Raw genomic sequence first — 21,363 nt, 5'->3', positions numbered from 1 at the left:
GTAAAAACACAGAAATAAGTTTGACCTGCAGGCCGACTGAATCTTCAGAAAAACACAGGTGTGTGTTCGGGGGATCAGGGAGCGTCGGCGTGACGCCTCACCTCCGACGGGCAAACACAACCAACAGGGGAAACACACCCGACGTCAGAAACGACTCTCACAAAAGAAAAAACCCGGATTAAAAACAGAAACAGGAAGACGTTGAGGGTTTTAAAACGAGGATTGAAACTTCTGGTTTGGCTGAAAACGTCCCTGCTGCACGGTGCGCCGCACAACAGCGCCCTCTACAGGCGAGCGGAGGTACTGCAACTCCCAGACACCTCCTCCTCTTCCTCTCCTCCTCCTCTTCCTCTTCCTCCTCCTCTTCCTCTCCTCCTCCTCCTCCTCCTCCTCCTCCTCCCTCAGCCAGAGCTGCATTCCTCTCCTCTGCTCTCCATTCACACGCAGGGAGAGAGAGAGAGAAGGAGAGGGAAAGAGGGAAAGGACAGAGAACAGCCGGTGGGAAAATGCGCTCAAGTTTTGGAATTTAAAAAAGAGAAAAAAAAAAGAAAAACATGGCGAGAAGATCCACGCGGAGAGTCACGTAACCGGTGAGTGGCGCGGAAACTGTTCTTCATGTTCTCGTCCGTGGAACCCGGCTGAGATATTTAGGTTACGTTCCTCCACCCGCCTCCACCTCCCGCTGCAGCTTCGCTCCTTCTCCTTCTTCTCCTTCTTCTCCTTCTTCTTCTCCTTCTTCTTCTCCTTCTTCTTCTCCTTCTTCTTCTCCACGAGTTTCCACGGGCGTCGGGATTCCAAGCCTTCTTTCCTCCTGCGTGACTGTGTCGGACCGGAGACGCGCCGTGGGTCCCCGGTAACCCGCGGGTTTGGCGCATTGAGGTGGGGTGTGTGTGTGTGTGTGTGTGTGTGTCGGGGTCCGGCTTCCCCCGGCGTGGGGGTCGTGAGGCGCCCCCCCCCCCCCCCCCACCCGGGACCCACTCGGACTTGTCCGCGGACCCCACCGGGGACCCACGGACACCCGCGGTAGACGCACCCCGGCTTCCCGTGGGCTGCGGGACTCCCGGAGAAGGTGCGTGGAAGGGGGGGGGGAGATATCCAATATTTAATTTTGCGGGGAAAGGCTGTCTGTGCGGTGGCGTGAAGTGCGGTGTGACCCGGCTTAGGCGTGCGGGCCCCCCCCCCCCCCGCCTCCCCGCGCCGTGGGTGGTGCGTTCAGGGCGCGTTGGAAAAAAGCTGAGGGATCCATTGAAGCCCCCCCTCCTCATCCTGTAACCCCTCTTTTTAATCAAATCTCGGTGAAGGAGATGAACACACACACACACGCACACGCGTGCATGTGACGTGCAGCTGACCTCCTCTGCGTGGATGATCTCACCTGGAAACCGCCATCTTTTTTTTGGGGGGGGGCTTCAGGTGTGGCCAGTCGTCATGTTTATTTAAATCCCACAGCTGAGTGTGTTTTCACCCAGGTGTTAGACACATCCCACACACACACACACACACACACACACACACACACATATGCATCTCCACACTGACAGGCGGACGGCGTGAGCAGGATTCCCGTGGAATTCGAAGCGTGGTGTGGATGTTTATTCAAGAGTGTGTGTGTGTGTGTGTGGAGGGGTTTCGTTCCGGTTGGATCTCCTCTGGAGCTTCTCAACCTGCTGGTGGGACGACGAGCCGTGGGTTCTGGTGGAGGTGGAGGTGGTTCCCCCGGCAGGAAGCGCGAAGCTCAATCAGAACGTGAAATCTGCGACGCCCTGATTTTTACACGGACGCCGGCAACCCAGCCAGAAAATGACAAGCAATTTGCCCCAATCTCCTCTAATTATGATCCGGATCTGGCCTCGGAGGAGCGCCGTCTGCTCCCGCTTGATGTTCGGACTTTTGGAATTCGAGCTGACACGTGCACTTCACCCCCCCCCTGTCAACCAAAAAAAAAAAAAAAAAAAACCCTCCACCCGTCGCATTCCTCCGGGGCATTCAGTGAAACGGAGGTCTAATCAGGTCGTGGATGGGCGGCGAAGCAGAAGCGCGTCGGCGCTAAAGGGACGTCGGAGAGCTTCTGGAGAAGTTCCAAAAACCAGGAACATCATCTCCTTCGTCCACCTTCGCCGCCTTTTTCCTCCTTTCTCACCCGATTTGCCGCTTCTCCCTCAGGATCTCCTCACCCGTTCTGTCTCCGCGACACGCCTTTCCCGGGCGACGTCTCCGCTCAGGAAACATCTCGCTCTCGTGTCGTCGCCGTGGATTGTTTTTTTTTTTGGGATTCCACGCTTTTACGTTTGTGTCAATGTGGCTTCTTCTTCTTCTTCTTTCGGCTTTTCCCTTCAGGTGTCGCCACAGCGAGTCAACTTTCTCCATTTAACCCCGTTCTCTGTATCCTCCTCTCTCACACCAACTACCTTCATATCTTCTCTCATGACATCCATAAACCTTCTCTTTGGTCTTCCTCCAGACCTCCTGCCTGGCAGCTTCACCTTCAGCAACCTTCTACCCAGATCTTCACTATGGTTTGCACATGAACACTCCTTTGTTCATGTCCAAAACATCTCAATCATCACTTTGTCTCGGTCATACATGTCCTGCACCCCTGTGACAGATTCTTCTTCTTCTTCTTTCGGCTTTTCCCTTCAGGTGTCGCCACAGCGAAGTCAACTTTCTCCATCTAACCCTCTTCTCTGGATCCTCCTCTCTCACACCAACTACCTTCATATCTTCTCTCACTACGTCCATAAACCTTCTCTTTGGTCTTCCTCCAGACCTCTTGCCTGGCAGCTCCAATTCCAGCATCCGTCTACCAATATATCCTCAATCCCTCCTCTGTACATGTCAATCTGGCTAAAAAACCTTGAAGTCTGGTCGTGCACGTAAAGCTATTCTAGCTGCTTTCTTGTTCTTCTTCTTGGTCCTCCTGACCCCGGAGGCGGCCGCTAACGCCGTGATCCTCGCCAACGCCGTTTTCCCCGCATCCGTCGCGCCCTCTTTCGGAGCGTTTGTGCGTCGGAGGCTCTCCTGGGTTTGCGCGGCGCCCCGAGGCGGCGGCGGCGATATTAAAACGCACTAAAGAGGGAGCAGCAGCAGCGCCGGCTCTACTCAAAGGCCTCTCACACACACACACACACACACACACACAGGTACTAACACCTCTCCAGCCGACAAGCCTTAATATGAAATAAAGTCACTCGCCAATACCTGGCGGGCCTGTCTTGACTGACTGCTCAAATAGGAATGACCTCCATTTGGCCCCGAACCGGTAGCTGGGATTGAGTCGGAGGCCGGCGTGGAACCGCCGAGCGCCGCCGCCAATTATATAAAGCGGGGTGTTTTTATTTTATTTATTTTTTTATTCTCGATTTGCAGGTGAACCGTCGGCGTTCGCCCTCATCAGCGGCGATCGGTCGGGAATTTCCAGTTTTGCCGGGTCTCCTCGGGTCCGCCGGGTTTTATTCGGCGAGCGCCGGCGTGGAAATTAAAAGTTTGGGGCGGCGGTTCTGACGGGATTAAAAAAAAAAAAAAAAAAATCCTCGCCGTTTTAGATATCGGCGAACGAGTGTGACCGCGGCGGCGCCGGAGCAGAAAAGAAATAAATATTCCCTGCCATTTTCTTTGAGGGGAGCAGCCTGGTTTTCTCCGTCTTGCTCGTCGGAGTGAGCTGTCTGTTATGTATAATTAATTTTCTCCTCTCTCGGTTTATTTTTATCGCTCACTTTTAACCATTCCTTCAAAAGGACCCCTCCCCTGCCTCCGTCCTCGGCGCTGCCTGCTGAAAGTGACAGCTGCTCGGGTTGCGGAGAGATGCTTTTTGAAGCAGGCAATAAAGGGGGGCCACTCAGTCAAGACAACGTAGTGGGAAGAAGAAGAAGAAGAAGAAGAAGAAGAAGAAGGAAAAAAAAGCCTCTGCTCTTTTGATGGTATCAAAAACACGCCTGCTAATCTGGCTGCAAATTGAAAACGGGCTTTTGCGTTTCGCAGCGCGAGAACCCAAACGTTTATTTTCCGGTGACCTCATCCTGCGAGAAGATAACCGACCGTTCAACACGCGAGGAACCGTCACCGCTTCACAACCCGATCGCTCTCCTGCGACATGAAGATGCGTCCGATTGGTGCAAATATAATCGCCGGGTTCCCGGTCGGTCCGGGTCGCGGGGGATTCTTGTCGAAATCTTCTCGACCTTGCAAGCGGATTTGAATTTCACCGCTCATCTCGGAGGCTTCGTCGCTTCTGATGACCTACGGGGAGGTTCTTAATAGAAATGTGAAATGATTTTTAAATAGAAATGATTTCCTGTGCATCGTGTATTTGCAGTCCTTATGTCCTCTATTGTGAAGTCGCTTTGGATAAAAGCGTCTGCCAAATGCAATGTAATGTAATGTAAAAATGTGAGGGTTTTGAGCCGAAATTGAAGAATAGTCACCGAATGGGGGTTCTCGTCGGTCCAGGTCACGGTCACTTCTTGTCAAATTCATCTTGTCGTGGCAACCGATGACTGAAAACACTAAAACAAATCAATTTGGCACTCTGCAGTGAAAGCAGCTAGCCGGCTAGTTAGCGACTCCCGGCGTCAGGAATACCGAGGGATGAATGGGAAAAGAGAACTTTTGGGGCGCCGCTGTCAAAGCCAGCTTTTGCATCCCATCCTCTCCTCGTACGAATTTCTTTGCTCAGAGGCGTTTGGTGTGAGAAGCTGAAGAATCAGCGAAGCTCTCAACGTAAGGGTCTCCGATGGAAGCTTCTTTTTGGTGTTCGGATTGAGCGAGGAACCCCAGGCGGAGACGGGTAGAACATGGAGACTCTCCTCAGCCGGGTTGCTTCTCGCCGCCGTGCCACGAATCCGCTCCCCTTCTCTAAAAATCAGCTTGGTGGAACCCTTCGGTTGACCGCGGCGGCGTAGCGGATGGCGAGACGTTCCCCCTCCCGCCGAGGGAGCCCACTGGTTGTTTACCGTGCTCACCGGAGTCTGTCTGCCTCTTCAGGCATGTTTGGCTTGTTAATGAGAACCGCTGTGTGTGAGAGGAGGCGGCGCGCCGTGGGTGTGTGTGTGTGCGCCTCTGCATGTATTTGCATTGAGATAAGCGGCGCATCGGCGGCGTCGGAGGAAGATATACAGGACGCCATCCGGACGCGGCCGCGCGCGTCGGGGCCTCGCGACCGACGAAAACACTCCGCCGCGGAGAAGCCGTAAATGGAAAGAGTTTACACAGCCACATAGACGTTTATTGTCGTGATTAATGTTGATGCGCGGCGAGTCATAATTGCTCGTTTTCCTTTTGCCTCGCGCTCGGTCTCTGTATTTTACATTCCTTGCTTCCCGCCGCCCCCTCCCTCCTCCTCCTCCTCCCCCTGTTTGCACACACGGCCTCATGGTTTCTGTTGTATTTTCCAGGGGGAATCTTAAATAATTCAGGCAGTCTACTCCCCAGCCCAGTAAATAAGACTAATAGGAGGTGGACCTTTAGCGGAGCCGCTTGCCCAAGGAAAGCGTGGCGGTTGGCGCGGCTGTGAATCAGTTAAGCTAGCCGGCTTTTCTGGCGGCTTCACGGTGGCCTCCGTGTCGGTGTTTTGTTTTTCGCGCGCGTTCAAACCCCGGACGAACGAAACGTCAGCGCTTGCGCGCGTGTTTACCAGATGGAGACGAGCGCCCGTTTGTTCGTTTTGTTAACCGCTCGTTTTTTTTTCTTTCCCCCCGCTAACGGCTCTGGCGTTCCCTGGAAGCGAGCTGGCGCTCCTGGCAAGTTCGGCTTGTGTTTGTTTCTGGTCGATGAAGCCTCATGTTGTCCGACACGGCGCCGACTCGCGTTTATTTTTTTTCTCCCCCGCCCTTCCAGCGTGACAGAATGTGAAGTTAGCCTTCGTAAATTCGCCGTTGAATTTCCGCTTCGGCTGCGAGAAGAAGCGTATGTCCCAGCAGATGTAGTCTTCGGGGGTTCGCCTCGGAAAAGGACCCGCTCCGACCGAGAGTCGTTCGATGTCTGGAAACGGCGGAATGCTGTTAATTTGCAGGGTGCGGGCCGCCGAAGTCATTTGCAGCCTCTCGGAGTGGTCAGAAATAATTGGGAGAAAATGAGCTTTGCTCCCACGGAGGAGGGTTGAAATAGGAACCGTAATGATACGAAAAGAGATCAGTCATCACATTTTCAGTGGGAGTCTACCAACGGATCCTCTGCTGGGGTAAACAAATTGTCGTCAGGGATTCTCCCAAGTGCGTCAGCCAATTCTAGAAAGAACAAACTTCAAGAGTCCTATTTGTTTATAGGAAACAAAATTGGCGCCGGCTGGAAAAACCAGTCCGCTCGGTTGCTGCCGGATCCGGCCAGGACATACTCTGCCGGACCGACCGTCAGACTCGTTTCTGTTTGCCTTGTAAAGTTATTTTAGTTTCATTCATCCTCGCCTACGAATCCTGCACCTGAAGGTGGGGTGTTGCCAAAGTTCACCCTTGACTGGTAACCCGTCGATCACATGGCATACAAGTCACCCGGAGGCTCCGAACCGGGGACCTTCTCGCCGTAGAGGAAGAGCTAACCGCCCGATTTTAGTTTGTGCCTATCAGTTCTACGAATGCAAAGTTGTAAGAGTTCAGCGCATTTGGTTCGCAATTAGCGAGCAGGAAATGAATAATCCATTGGAATACCTGCCGGGCAACGCTAACATCACTCCTATGTAATGTAAACATGGCGTTTTAATCATAATAATGCACCGCCCGTCGTGTAAGAATGTTAATAATTCACTTTGACCGTTTAATCAATACTTTGTTGGCGGATTGAATGCGATCATTGTGTTGTAGAACTTGTGAACGGTCCTTTTTGGAAATGCTTTTTCTCTCGGGACCAAATCAACAAGCGCTGAATCCAGCACATAATCGATGTCAGTCGAGAAAAGACAAAGTTACGATTGAAGTCAAGTGGTCCGGCGTCGTAGTAGAGCTTTGGCGCAAAAAAAAAAAAAAAAAAGAAAAAGGTTTAGATATTTGGATGCTGCTTAAAATAGCTCCTCCATAAAAAGCTGTTTGAACCCAATATAATATTACAAGGTTATATCATCACGCGGGGCTTCTCACCTCCTCGTCCGTGACGGCGTTATTTGATTCTGACAATTTGATTTTGTATCCCGGGCGCCTCGTGCTTCCGATCAAACAAAATTAAAGTCGCGAAAATGAAAATAACAACGTATTCCGTCGGTAGCTCTTGCGTTAGCGACGCCTCGCACGACGTCCTCCCCCCTCTTCCAACGACTATCCCTTTTATTTCTACCGCTTCTTTTGTCAGCGCTGCCCCCTTTGTGCTCCTCTCAAAGGGTTAAAGAGGGAGAAGTGTTGAGTAGCCCGCCAAGTCTGGCCCTCATTGTGTTGTCACTATTGTGTAACTTGCATAGCATGTCGACCATATACACATGTACCAGGGACTTTTCCCTTTTCACAAGTGCTACAGTTGCCGGTAACTCGACCTCCCCGCCTCCTGCAAATCTATGCAAACACTTCGGCGAGGTCGGCGGGGTCGGAAGGCTAATGTTAACGCCGGGGAAGCTCGGCGCTAACCCGCCTCGTGCAAAAAGATTTAGCTTTTAAGTGTCGTTCGGCTATCGCGGCGTTACCGTTGAGCCTGAAATTCTCGACGGGCCGACGCACGTGACACCCGTCAACACCGGAGTCGGGGTTTTGGGGATGCGCGAGTGACAGTTTAGATTCCTGGAACCATGTGCTCCAGGGCCATAAAAAGCCTCCCTTTCCTTCCTCGCAAAGCTTGTTAAGAGGAAAACCACAGGACAACATGTTGAGCAGAATGTCGGCGACTGCTCAGCTTAATTCTTCCAGCAGACCCGAGCTAACTCATTGTGAAATGGCCTCCGTCCCGGGGTGCCTTTAAGCCCCTTCTCCTTGTTTGACCTCCTGCAGGGTCAGACCCCGCCAGAGCGGGGGGGGGGGTTCTAGGTACTCCGGGGTGGACGTCCTAGTCAGAAATGCATGGGGCGCAGGAGGCGGAGGCCACTGAAATGGAAGGAAGGTGCAGATAGAAAGGGGTGAAAGGTTAGACTGAGCTCTAAGGTGAAAGTTTGAATAGGGCCGCTGAGGTTTTATTGCCGGGACCCTTTTGGTTCTTATTGCTCTGAGGGGCTCGAGGCGCCGAGCCGCTACCGCGAGGCGGGGGAAGGGCGTCGGAGCGGGCGTGAATGCGAGCTACGAGTCGCCGTCCCACGACGACGGCAGTTGTGCTTGTTGACCTCCGACCCCGGCCTCCCCTCTCCCTGCCGGGAGCTGTCAAACCGGTCGTGGAAGTACCCGGACCGATGCGAGTTGACGCAGGGTCGTTTAAAGAAAAAACAAAAAAAAGAGGCGGCGGGTTGGGGGGATGGGGCCCCGCTTTTTGAGTTTTCTTAGCCGGTAAAATCGTCGAGGCGAATAAGGAGGCAAAAGCATGTGATGAACGAGACGGCTAACATGAAGGAATGCATCAGCGATACCATTCAGCTCTTGTCGAGCCGCCGCATTCCAAATGAAATGAAGTGTGTAACTTGTGACTGGTTGGATGTGCTGATGCGTGGCGGCGGGGTGGAGTTGCCTCCTTTCTCTCTGGATCTTTCTCTCAGGACCGTCCTCCTCGAGATCCTCGCCCTCCTTTATGTGTGAAGGAATGCGGTCGCTCCGGTCGGCCGGCCGAGCTCGCCGTCGTCGTTTGAGCGTGACCTTATTTGACCCTCGGGGTCAGGATGATACCGGACTCGCTGGCTTCTTCCACGTAGCCCGACGGCTTCAGGTTCACCACGCCGACGTTATGTGTCCCGCGCTGAGCCAGTTGTACAAGTAGTGATGCGGAAGTGATGTCTCTTCAAAAAAAAAAAAGGGGATGTTAAATATGGAACAGTCCGTTCTAAAGCGACACCCTTTACAAATTGGACTGCGTCCAGTTGTGAATGAGCCGTCCCACGTCAGGCCTTCTGTGGCAGGAATGCCGCGGCGTTGTTATGAAAGGCATGACACCGTCATTGTCTGGCCTTTGTGTGAAAGGTGAGCGCCATAAATGTTTATTAACTTTTTACAGGGGTATTGTGCTATCAGAGCTATACAGAGGCTAACGCTAGCCCGGTGTGCCTTTACGCCTTTCTTTCCGAGCTGAAAGATCATTCATTTATTTATTATCCCTACCGCTCTTTTCGGAGATGTAGCCTAGCCTGGCGGTCGTGGGCGAGTCGGCGGCGTTCAGACCAACAACCGTTCATCCATTCATTCGTTCGGGAGTAAACCGGTGTAGACGAGGGCGCTAACGAATGCTATCTCGCCCGAAAAGCGCCTTATGGCAGATTAAAGCAGTCTGATCGACTAGTCAGATCGACTAAGCAAAACTGGTTTCTGTTTCTTCAACTTTCCATTGTTTTTCTTTTCCTCGCAGACAAACACGTTCGCGTCCCGCTAGCGGAACACGCTATCTGCTTCGGACTCATCTGCAAGACATACCTCATCCTGCCCGTAGCCGTCTGCGCGGCGTGCAAACTTGGCGGCGACACAATCCGGCTTTGCAAAAGCTTTCCCACAGTCTACTTGTAGCTGCGTCAACATAAAAGCTTTTGAGCGATTCAGATTTGATAAAAGGGGCGGGGAGAAGAGAAATCTGAACAAAATTGCACCGGAGCCTGCACGTTGGCCAGAAAACAGCCGAGGGAAAGAATACAGCAGAGGAGCGAGGGTGGGAACTTGGCAGCGTTAGCCTGAGCAGAACAGCAACAAGCCAGCTCGCAGCAAACAATGATAAAGGATGGTTTCTGAGAGGCTCTCTTGTGAACAAAGGGGCGGCGGGGGGAGAAAAAGGATGAAAAATACTCAGAAGCTGAGTCAAACTTTAATTAAGAACCGAAGGCGGCTCTAGAACAGCTGCACTCACTTGCGCCACAACAGAACGCTAGCTTTACGACTTTTTTTTTTTTTTCTTTTTTGAGTCCAAACAGATGTTTGCGCGGGGTCGCTGACTCGGTTGGAAGAGAAATCGAGTTTCGGAGAAGGAGCGGAAATGAAACAATTCCCCTCTTTGGATTCGGGATTTCGGGGATTTGATTTTATTTTCAGGCTGATGGTCACAGCGACGGTGGAGATCTTGTGATTTTGTGACTCAGCTTTGAGGAGAAGACTTGGCGGCAGAGCCGGAGGTCCTCAGGTCAGCCTGAGATGGTTTGGACATGGACGGAGGAGGGATGGTGAAGGTCTGGGTTGAAGGATGGACCTGAAGGAGTTTAATAGATGGATGGAAAGAGGACGTGAAGGATACAGGGAATGGGATTCGTGTTAAACGTACGGCCTGCGGGCCAGTGCTGGACCACCAGGAGGTCCAATCCGGCCCCTGGAATAAATCTACAATTTTAAAAAATCCATAAAAATAATGAATTCCTTTTTCAAAAAATAAAAATGCAGTTCCCGTACGGTCTACTCGTGGCACACTGTTTTCGTCATTGTTGGCAACATGGCTCGACACTATGTGACTCACAACTTCCAGCGGACGAGGCTTCCTGGTCTGTGATTGCATTTTTACTTCTTGCTAGAAATACGCCTGCTTTTCCGTCGGACCCGACACCCTCATCAGCAAGATGCCGTTGTCAGAAAAGAAAAGTAGACATGGAGTGAAGGGTTTTCCGAGAATTTGACCGCTTCTTGTTTGTTTGTGGAGGCTAATAAGAATCCGGTATGCTCGGTGTGGATGCGGCAAGTTTGGATGCCGCTATTGTGCAAAATACAACAAAATGTACGGAGAGCTGAGAAGATAGAACTGACGCGTAGTGTTGTTTAAATTCCGCTTACTTTCCTTCATGAACCACAGGTTGTTCGTCATGTATTTTTTTAAAGGAGCCGTTCTTTAAATTTAAGATTTTCATACTTTAGCTGTTCTCCTTTACACCAAAACAAAGGAGACATTTGGACTTAGTGTTACTTCGAGGTAATTACGCTATGATTTTACCGGCCCGGCTTCTTTAACATCAAATTAGGCCGAATGCGGCCCCCGGACCAAAACGAGTTTGACACCCCCGGGCTGGATGGAGGAAGATGATTGGTTGTGGCAACCCTTGAAGGGAGCCGAAAAAGCAGACGAAGGCGCCCTGTGTGGAATCTGTTGAGGTGCTTTTGAGCAAAAACACTCAAAGGTCATAGAAAACACCGTTCCACGCATAAAATGAGTCGATAACACCGTCGCTAAAATCCCACCGCTAATTTTCAACCGTGCGCTCTCGGTGATTCTGGATGTTTCGATTTATCCCTCCTTTTTAAAACCATTTTTATGAATGTGGAGCAGAGGCTGGAGAACCAGGTCAGAGCTTGACGGGAGCTCCCGCCGCTGCCACGCGGCGCCACGCTTTCATTAGATATTCTCATCACGGTCGCACATTGCAGAGATTCCGTCTCGTCTTTCCCCGGATCCATACGTCTGTCATCGCCGCCGGAGAGAAGCCCCGTTTGGTGGGACTCGCCCGCCGATCACAGAGTCCGCCTCCCTCCCTCCCTCCCTCTCTCTCTCGTTTTGCAGCTCTGCCATGTAGGACGTGATGAAAATGGCCGTTTAATCATGCAGAGAGGTCAACCAATCAAAAGGGCCCGGGCCGAGTGATTTAAGGGCCTATTCAGAGCACAGCTGGAGCGACGGAGCGGGGAGGGAAGGCGACGGCGGCAGAGGCAGGGGTTGGGGTTTGATTGCTGCATGGAGCAAGTCTCATCATCCATCCATCCATCCATCCATCCACGCCGGGTCCTGTCGCACCAATAATCGTCCTCGATAGATCCGTAGAAGAACGATGGGATCGACCAGGAGATCTTCTCGGGTTAGCGAGCCAATTCGCACGTACTTCCGACGCGAGCGGCAGCCGAGACACGCGACGACACCATTTGCTTTGGCAGCCTCATTCCCCCTGTGCGCGCACACACACACACACACACACACACACCTGCTATGTCACACATGCACAGACATGCCGTCTGCAGACGAGGTAGTTCTCACCTGTATGGCAACCGCTGTGAGCGGCAGATGGCGGAGGAGGAGGACGAGGAGGGTCGGTTGGAGCGAGGATCGACGTCTCAAACGACGAAATACCCGCCGTCCGGTTTTATATTTGTTGCGTTCGCACTTCGCTGCTTGCAAGATCTTTGGCAGAGGGTCGATGATTCAGATGTTTCACCTGGTCACCTGTCGCACGGCGCAAGACATGTAGCACTTTCCGTGGGTGGTTCACGAAAAGACTGGATGGAGGATGGAGAGGATCAGAGATGAGTCCATCAGGGGGACAACAAGGGTTCAGATGTTCTGGAGAGAAGGTCAGACTGAGGTGGTTTTGGGATGTGGACAGAGGAGGGGATGGTGAAGATCTGAGTAGAAGGATGCTGAGGTTGAGGAGTACCAGAGGGGAGGTTTATGGGTGGAGGGAAGGAAGACAGGAAGTTGGGTGATGTGAGAGAAGAGGGTTAGATGGAGGAAGATGATTGGCTGTGGAGACCCCTGGAGGGAGTGAGGATGAGAAGTTGTTGGTTATTGTTCTGCTACGTGGTGCCAAAAACCATGTGATTAGCCTGCCTTTTGAAGCGAGCATAGATGTTCGAGGAGCTGAGGTTCCTGCTTCCTCTGCTGTTGAAATGCAGCAAAAGTGCCACAGTTTCTGCAAAGTTCTAGAAACCGCAAACAAACGTCTTCCTGTGTGAAAGAAGCGAACGAGAACTTTGCAGCTCAAATAATCCCGGCGCTGCCTCGCAGGGGGTTTTCCAAAATGCATCTGTTTCTGCAATACTTAAGTCAGCCGATCCGATTTCTCTGGACAGATCAAGGAACAGTAAATCAGCTGGTTGTCAACATTGTCAGCGCCCACCGAAAGGCTTTCCCGCGGGTTCGCTAACGCGCAGGTGCGCAGAACCGACGTCGGTTAAAGCGTCGCCTCAAAATCCGTCTCGTTCGACTCTTCCTTCATCTGATTTTAGGCTACAATAATACCATATTTTCCGGACAATAAGCCGTGACTTTTTTCCACTGAAACAAAAACATTTATCCTCGTCACATGGGATCGATGAAATGACCGGGAAATTCTCAACTCTGACACCGAAGGAGACGACTCTGACGGTCTTAGTGCCCAAGAGGAAGCCCAAGATAGCGATCGGCTAGCCGGTGCGGCTTATATTGAGGCGCGCCCAATAGTCCAGAAATTACGGTATCACGCCTTTTGAAAATCTGGCTATTGACAACTTTATTTTTGCTGGAAGTCGGGTGGAGTTGGCTTTTATTTATTATTTTTGCAGCTTTGCGCTCAACCCGGACCCCGCCGGCGTCGCTAATACATCCAGCGAGTTAGTATTAGTGGAGTGGCACTCCAGCAGATAGCCGGCCTCTTGCACTCTCTCACTTTCTCTGTCCCCCTCACCCCCCTTTCCCTGATCACTCTGGCCCAGCGTTGGCGTGTGCTGATGAGCTCTGAGTGGATACACTCATGAGTGTATGTGTGTGTAGTGTGTGTGTGCTGCAAAAAAACTGTCGGAGCTCCCATTTGTTGTGTAAATGCAAGCCGCTAATTGACTGCCGGGCACGTAACCTCTCCTTCAGAGGCTGAACCTTGCCCTCCGTCGGGTCCCGGGGATCCTGCCAGGGGAATGTTTCGCCCCTCGCGCGAAGGCACACGTTCGCAACTCCCGCCCTTCCTCCGTCTGAGCGGACCTGGCGTCGGGCCATGGCCTCGGCGCAGGCTTCCCCCCCCCCCCCCGATTCCCTTCCCTTCCCTTCCCCGTCTCCGCTCGCGCTCGTCTGAATGTCTCGCCGCATTTACGCAACATTTTTCGAGTATGAACGCCTCCATTTTTTTTTTTCTTTTCTTTATGATAAAAAGCGGCCCGGCGAAAGTGACGAGCCGGCGTCGTGGCCTGGTGATTTACCCGGGGTGCGTCCCGCCGGCCGCAGTGGCCGTATCAGGTTGAGGCTCAGCTGCAAAGCCAGATGAAACTATAAGCCCAACTGTTGGCTGGCCAGAAGCCCAGCTCTCTCTCGCTCTCTCTGCTGATCCTTGATAGTATTCCTGGCGAGGCCGCCGGGACCGTATGGATAACAGCATTTCATTGAGAGCGTCGTAGTCATCTTGACGGCTATTTTTAGACGCGGTATTTGCGCCCCCCTCCTCCCTTCCCCCGGGGCGTCAACAGTCAATATCGAGTCCACTCCGATCCTTGTTTCCTTGCAAAGCAAGTTTTTTTTTCCCCCCTTCTAAATCCAATATATCTTCTTTTTAAGCCTTTTTCCCCCCCAGCTCTGCTCTCTCATGGTTGTCTAAGAATGCCATTCCATAGAAATGCAGAAGCGGCGCATTTCCTGTGAGAAAATAATAAAAAAAAAAAAAAAAAAAAAACTGGTTGCTGTGTCATCTGGATCCCCGCTGCCGCGCGCCGATACAGGAAGTTGTCGGAGCGGCTGCGAGTCAAGGTGCACGGCAGGACGCGGCCGGAGAGCCAGACCTTCCGCGCGGCGGTTTTTCCCGTGCCGGTCCATTGTTCCGTAGAGATAAACATTCGGGACGGGCGGGGGGAGGATACGCGATAAAATGACACACTCCTGGAACAGTATTTACACTGCAAACACCTCTTCGTCACCGCCAGTTTATAGAACATGGTGTCAAACTGCAGCTCTGCAGCTGGCGGAGAGCTGCTCGCCGTGACAGTTGGAGGATTCAGAGCTTCTGCCTCACGGCGAGAAGGTTCAAGACTTCCTCCCAAAGTCCAAGGAGGTTCATCGCAGACCCGGCGTCATCCAGATGCGTGAATGAGAGGACGCCTTCTCCACCTACATGGCCTCTGAATGAAAGGGTGGATTCTTGTCAATAGTCTGATGTTGCTAAATGATGTGTGAAATCTGTCCGGTCCAGGCCGAACCCCTCTTTTCCCCCAACGAGAGCTGGAATAGGCAGGATGAGTTTCAGATGATCAATGAATGACTTCACTCAATGGTTCGTCTTCCCGCTGGGTGAAGCTTCTCCCTTGGTGCATCAAGCATCAAGGCAACCAGTCTGCTCCAGTTCTTGCTATCGGACGCTTCCATTCCCTCGGATGGGTTTGACCCGCCGCAACTATACTAACTGATGGCGTGAAGGCGGTGGGATTGTTTTCACAAGGACCGTCGCCGTTGTTGAAAAATGCAGAGACTCCGGTAGAAAGTCTGGCTCCCGGCGTTCGTCGGCGTGAATGTGGAGGGGAAGGTGCTTGACTTTCAAACATGGCGCACACTCGAACGTGAAGGGCCGTTATTTTCGGTCTTCCGCGGTTGTTAACTGGTGACAAAGAGACAAAAGCAAGGGGTTTAAACATCAAGCCTGCCACTTATGCTCCAGAGACGACAACAATAGGATTAACTGGCACGCCAAATGACTAAGGCTGAGGCCAAGCCTCTTACGCTGTCACAAGGCCCATTTAATGTATTTTAATGTGGTCACCCCGTGAGTTTAATAAACTGCCCTCCAAAAAAAGAAAGCAATCTATTTTCACGCGTGCATTTTAGAAAAGCCCTGACACCCCCTGGGCTTCGGGGACGTCTCAGGTCGACGGCCCCGCTCCCCACACGCTGGTTCAGTTTACATTTCCCAGCGCCGGTTAGTCTCAGACTTGTCCGACAAGTTTGAATCGGTGTGGCTGCGGCGGGAGCGCCAGACGGAAACAACAAGATGATTTGATTTGGAATCTGTAAATCGTTCAGCGCCGACGAGTCCCGTCGAGTCGCATCGAACGCGCGCGCATGCGCGCGCGGGGGAAACAGGAAAGAGAAGTCACGCGATCCGGGCGGACGAAAAGCAGATCGGCGGCGCAGGAAGTGAAACTGAAAAGATGTGCGTGACGCAACAAAGGCTGAGGAAGGGAATTGGGGGTGTTCGCAGAAAAGAAAGTAAGAGACAGAGCGGAGCAAATTGCTCTTCCCCACTGCGAGCTGCACCAGCAGTATTGCAGCCAGACAGGCAGTATTGAATCTGAATCAGCAAGACTTGAACTGGGGCCCTAGCCTATAGCCCCGGGGCAACGAGCAAGCGCGCACACACACACACACACTCCCACACACACACACACTCTCACACACACACAGGCATGGTGTCAGACCTGTTGCCCTATTCTCCTCAACCCTGCAGCTCCAGCGCTAACCATAGCTGTTCAGTCAACCACTCTTAATTAGTAGTTGCTGCTGCTGTCTGCCCTGCCCCGGCGCCGATGTGGTGAAGCCCCAGCCCCATGTCTGTGTGTGTGTGTGTGTGTGTGTGTGTGTGTGTGTGTGTGTGTGTGTGTGTGTGTGATATGTGGGGTCCTGTTTGTTTACTCCGCGCCAGCCTTTTTATGTTTTCGCACATACAGTCTTTGTGCAAGTGCAAATTCCTGTTTCTTGGAATTTCCTGTTGGTCCTAATTAGCAGGAGCAGGACAATCTGTGACTTCAAAATAAATTTTAAAAAAAGCAAACCCCGCTGTACTTTGTGCATTTCAACAGCCGCTCGGATCTTTCATCTCCTGTTCAGATGCCACCGCAGAGAAAACAGGAAGCGCTTTATCGCCACTTTCACGAGATCACTCACCATCCAGGAAATCTCGATTCGGAAGATGGGTTCGTTTTTGTTTTGTTGAGGTTTAATGCTCGTCGAGACAGCTGAGTGTTTTTGTCTTTACTGCGTTTGTTGGCGGCGCTGCAGCGACCACAGACCATGCAGCATGCGCGTCACTTGCTAGCAACTTGTTTTTCTTCAAACTAACAAACGTCTCGCTGCTCATTGCACCCTGTCACGTTTTTATTCCCGAATGCCAGTAACGGTCTTCTCCGATCCGCGGATAACAGGAGCGGCGCGGCGCCTTCCTACCGGCGTACCCTCCGTGCGCAAACACACAACCGGAATAACCGCGACACAACCGCCGCCGCCGCTGCCGCCGCGGGCTCGCTAATCAAGACCACGTTCCGAGACAACGGAGAGAGGGCGGATGCTCGGCTTAGCCCCGGATTCACAGCTGGGGAACGGAGACAGAGGCTAACGTCTAACTAGCTCGGCATGCGCGCCCGTACATGCGCGCAGACGGTCGTCTGTGGAACGCGGCGCGGAAACACAGTGACCCAAATTAGGGGCGTTGAAGCTCCTTTCACTCGCAGGCTAGATCTAGGCCACATGGAGTCACGCTTGCCGGACGAGGCACCTCAAGCGTCCCCCGTCGCCGTCCATTCATGCACGGCTAAAGTCGTCCTCACGATGATGGATGACTCGGTAATCCGTTGTGAAGAGATATTTAATTGTGTGTGCAGAGAGAAGCCTGCAAAAGAGAGCTACACTGGCACTGAGGCTTTCCAGGATTTTTCTTATTGGACATGATAACAGCTATAAGAGGTTTTTTTTTTTTGGTGATGGTCAACATGATTGTGGCCGCGGCGCATAATCTGTCCATCACTTGTGGTCTCGCCCCTCCCCCCCTCTTATCCCTTCTTTACTTCGTCTCGCGAATCAGCTTACAGAGAGGCTTCATTTTCCAGGGTACCCGCTAAGCAAGCATTACGCCGTCTCCTCCCCGAGTGACAAATCGACGTGTTCGACTACTCAAAATGAGATAAAGCCGAAGACTTTTGGATTTAAGTCTCGGAACCTCGGCGGAGGCTTTGCAAGCACAACACTTTTTCTTGGAAGTGCCACCCTCTCTAACTTTAGAAAGTCCTCCGCTCTGCCGTTCCGCTCCGTCTCGGCGGTAATTAATGACCACTCTGATGAAGACAGATAATTTTGGCTTGTGTTTGCATTGCTTACGGTTTGGGTCTACCGGTTTGGGGAAATGAATGCCCTCTCTGCCGCCTGCCTTCTGAGCAAGAATTTCATTTGCATTTAAGATGCTAATGTAGCCTTTTCGGGGCGCTCAGAGTCTCCCGGTGCTTTGTTTTTCCCCGTTATTCATTAGGCTTTAATAATTGCAGCTTTGCACCTCCGCCATACAAACAACCGCCAGGAGGAATAGATTCACTTCGTTCCCCTTTGCAAAGGTCAAAACAAACCGCAAGCGAAGCACACACCTTCGTGATCTTTCCATCTCCTTTTCGGTAAAAACGTCTCGAACCGTCGCGCGGGTTTACTGTGTACGAGTCTCGCTACGGAGTTTGGCGAAGAGGTCGAAATTCTAACGCGGCTCGCAGGTGGGATCCTTGGACACGGTAGATGGAGACCGCGGTCGTTAAACGCGGCGGTTCTTGTCATCGTACGAGTCTGGCGTGAGTTTGAACAAGCCAGAACGGACATCGGATACGACCCGGCCGTCAGCGCACCGAGGGAAGGGGTCAGCCAACCTGCGGAGGAAAGTGGATTGCAGTGCACGGGTGGAGACCGGCTTAGTGTCGGATCCCATTATCAAACTGCTTTTGCCAAATGATAGGCCAAGGCCACTTGTACCGCTGACGTATTAGATTTTGGTTTCATCCGGAGCGCCGGAGTGCAGCGACTCTTTTCAAAGTGATTTGCGTTCAGTCCGTCGAGGTATTTCAACGTTTATACCCCTTAACGGCCACATCAAACAATTCCCACGCGCCTTTTCATATCATTTGACCGCCCAGTTTTCCATCTCTGCGCCGTATAAACGGACCTTTTCTTGCATCGCTGCCGATTCCCCATCCTCCGCGCCGAAGCCAAGGGGCTGTGCTTTTACAACACTTGGTATGATGATGGATCTCAAATAATGACTCACTCAAATTTCACTCGGCTTTCAAAGCGTCTGGAATAAACAAGAGACGAGGGAGTTGCGAGTGGCAGTTGAGATCCCTGAGGGGCCGTGGAACATGGCAGGTCATTTGCCTGGCCAGTATTGGTGATGTATTGATATGTTTCACCGAGGTGACTGGCCTCGAATGGAGCCGTAGAAGGAGCTTGTTTATTCTGCAGACTGGAATGCGAAAATACCGGTTGGAGACGGGCTGCCGATGACACGCAGGGGGGGGCGGCTGTGACTCAGTAGGTAGAGTCGGTGTCCGACCCACCAGAAGGTCGACCGTTTGATCCCGGGCTCCTCTCGTTTGCATGTCCAAGTGTCCTTGGGTAAAACACCGACCCCCGAGTTGCTCCAGATGGGCTTTTTGTCTCAGCTGTGTTGTTCATCACTGCTGAGTGCAGTAGGAAGTAGCAAGTAGGTCTTTAACCAGCTGCTAACTACCGCCATGCACGCCCCTTTGGGGTTTGAGCTCACAGCCGGGGGCCTTCACTACGAGTTTGTTGATGAGCTAATAATTTGACCGGTGCAAAATGAAGGCATCAGCTGCCAAAGGAGCTTCTTTTTATGTGTGACGAACCGCAGCGCCGATGCTAAATTACTCCTTAATGTGAGAAACGCGGCGGATTTGCAAACTGTCGGTCCAGACGTCGTCAAAACGGCGCCTCTCCGCAGCAACTCATCCAACTGAGGTTCAGATACCAATTCCATGGGTCGTCTCTTCCAGTCGGTATTGCAGTGAACTCGCTTGTTCCGAGCCTTGCTCAGTATCTGCTGGGAGGTACAATTGATTTGATCGCGTTCCGTCGGAGTTGCGCCAAGCGGCGTCCTCCCTGGACCATCCCGCACCCTGGACCCATTCTCTGTAATTCAGTTCCCAGTCTCATTTTGGTATCGAGCATACCGAACCTGGTAGTGACGTCCAAACTTCAACACTGATATATTCAGTCCATCTTCGCTCTGCTCCCCTTCTTTTCCTGACATTCCTTTCACTCACCACCCTTCCTCTCATCTTGAGTCCACCCTTATCTTTCCTCCCCTATGCTCACATTTCTGTCTCCGCGACTCGTCCCTCTTGTGTTGTTTCTCTGGCTCCGCATCTGTTCCTATCTTCCCGCGAGCCACGGCTCCGTCCTGGCTTTCGTTGTTGTAAAGATTCTGAGCTATCCGGACAGCCCTGGCACCGACCCGCACCTCCCCTGCCTCTCCTTTTTCGCTGGCAGTTTCTACATTTAGGTCACGGAGGCTCGCGGTCGGGAGACTCATCCCATGCGCCGTCGCGCACCCTGGTACGCCCGCCCGCCCGCCCGTGCCACCTTTTATTAATCGCGCATTGTGCCGGGATTAAAGTTTGTTTAAAATGACGCAACGCCTTTGTTTTCCGGACGATTGTTCCCGTCAGCCGACCCCCCGTTGCTCCCACTCCTTTTCTCTCGGCTGAGTCACAATGCCGGAGTTACTTGTCTTTCTGGAACAACGGCGAAGCCCAGTTCCCTTCCTATTGAGACGCTACCAAGGACAACCGGCGCCTCTGGGATGGACCCGGCTGTTTTGATCACTTGTTCGAGCACAGAATGGAATTTTAACGTCTTTATCAGAAGCTACGACCTTAAGAGATGAGATTGTACACTTGGAAATGAGTTCAGAAGGCACGTTTTATCGTTTATGCTGGGAAAGCTGTGCTTGATGAGGAAGTTCTGAAGGAAGACCCGAGGTGGATAGATAGATGGAAGTAGCGCGTCTTCCGGCAAGTGAAACACCGATGTGTTATTGACAAGTCGGAAAAGCATCGGATCCACTCGGCTCCGATGAAAAATCAGCCTTTTCAAACCCAAATCCAGGCCTCCTTGTTTTTGTAAACCGAGACGCGCGTAGATTCGGACGGAGTGCCGTCGTCAAGGTTGTCGCGTGATACCGTGGAGAGCGTTGTTTCGAAAGCGTTTCCTGCAAGCCGACGTCTCGCCGGGTGTAGTTTTGACAGGCACCTGGTTTCCACTTGCTCAGGGAAAAAGGGAGGAAAAAAAAAAAAGTTTCCCTGTTAACTCAACATGCAGAGACGCCTCTCTCCTTATCTCACCTCATTCCTTCTCGTTCTGCCTGGCCGGCTATCTGAAAAGGTATCGTCGACTCTTATCGTCCTCTCTCTTTACCTTCTTTTTCCATCACCTAGCCTTTTCACTTGCATAATTTTCTCTCGGGTGTCTCCTAATGTCTCATCTCAGATCTACTTCTATTTATTCTCCGTGGACCTTAAATGTGCATTTGCGTGGTTATTTCATTTTATTTTTTTTTAAGCTAAAATAGCGTTTCGAGTCAGCTCTCGGGGGCATTTCTCTTTGATTCTTATTGGTACCTGCTGTGTTCGGACAGGTATTAGTCACACACCCACATGCACTAACTGTTGCTTCTTCACCGAGGCAGTTATGCAAGTATTGGTGTGTGTGTGTGTGTGTGTGTGTGTGTGTTTCGCTTTGGCAGGAATTTGTGTGCCGAACATGACTCGCATCCACGCGTCCTCTCTTGGTTTGTACATCTCCGCCCCCTTGAGGTCGGCATACCGGTGTTTCATCGGTTTCCCTCGGCTCCACCGCGGAGAACGACGGCTGATGTGGAAGTCACATGACGCCCCGGCACCAATCAGATCTCACCTCAGCACGATTGCG

The 21,363-nt window shown here is 52.1% G+C and overlaps 1 protein-coding gene across 4 annotated transcripts in view; it reads left to right on the top strand.

The window, feature by feature from the left end:
- Positions 1–440: 440 nt before the first annotated feature.
- Positions 441–21,363, top strand: part of plxna1b (plexin A1b) — a 211,125-nt gene continuing 190,202 nt past the window's right edge. For all 4 annotated transcript variants that reach the window (XM_086168083.1, XM_086168082.1, XM_086168081.1 and 1 more), the window contains exon 1: positions 441–590. The gene's annotated coding sequence lies outside the window, so the exon portion shown is untranslated. The remainder of the gene's footprint in view (positions 591–21,363) is intronic.

The sequence above is a fragment of the Fistularia commersonii genome, chromosome 21, assembly GCF_037954325.1.
Source record: "Fistularia commersonii isolate RoL2024-O1a breed Wild chromosome 21, RoL_Fcom_v1.0, whole genome shotgun sequence".
Classification (NCBI taxonomy): domain Eukaryota; kingdom Metazoa; phylum Chordata; class Actinopteri; order Syngnathiformes; family Fistulariidae; genus Fistularia; species Fistularia commersonii.
This window is presented reverse-complemented; position numbering and strand designations above follow the sequence as displayed.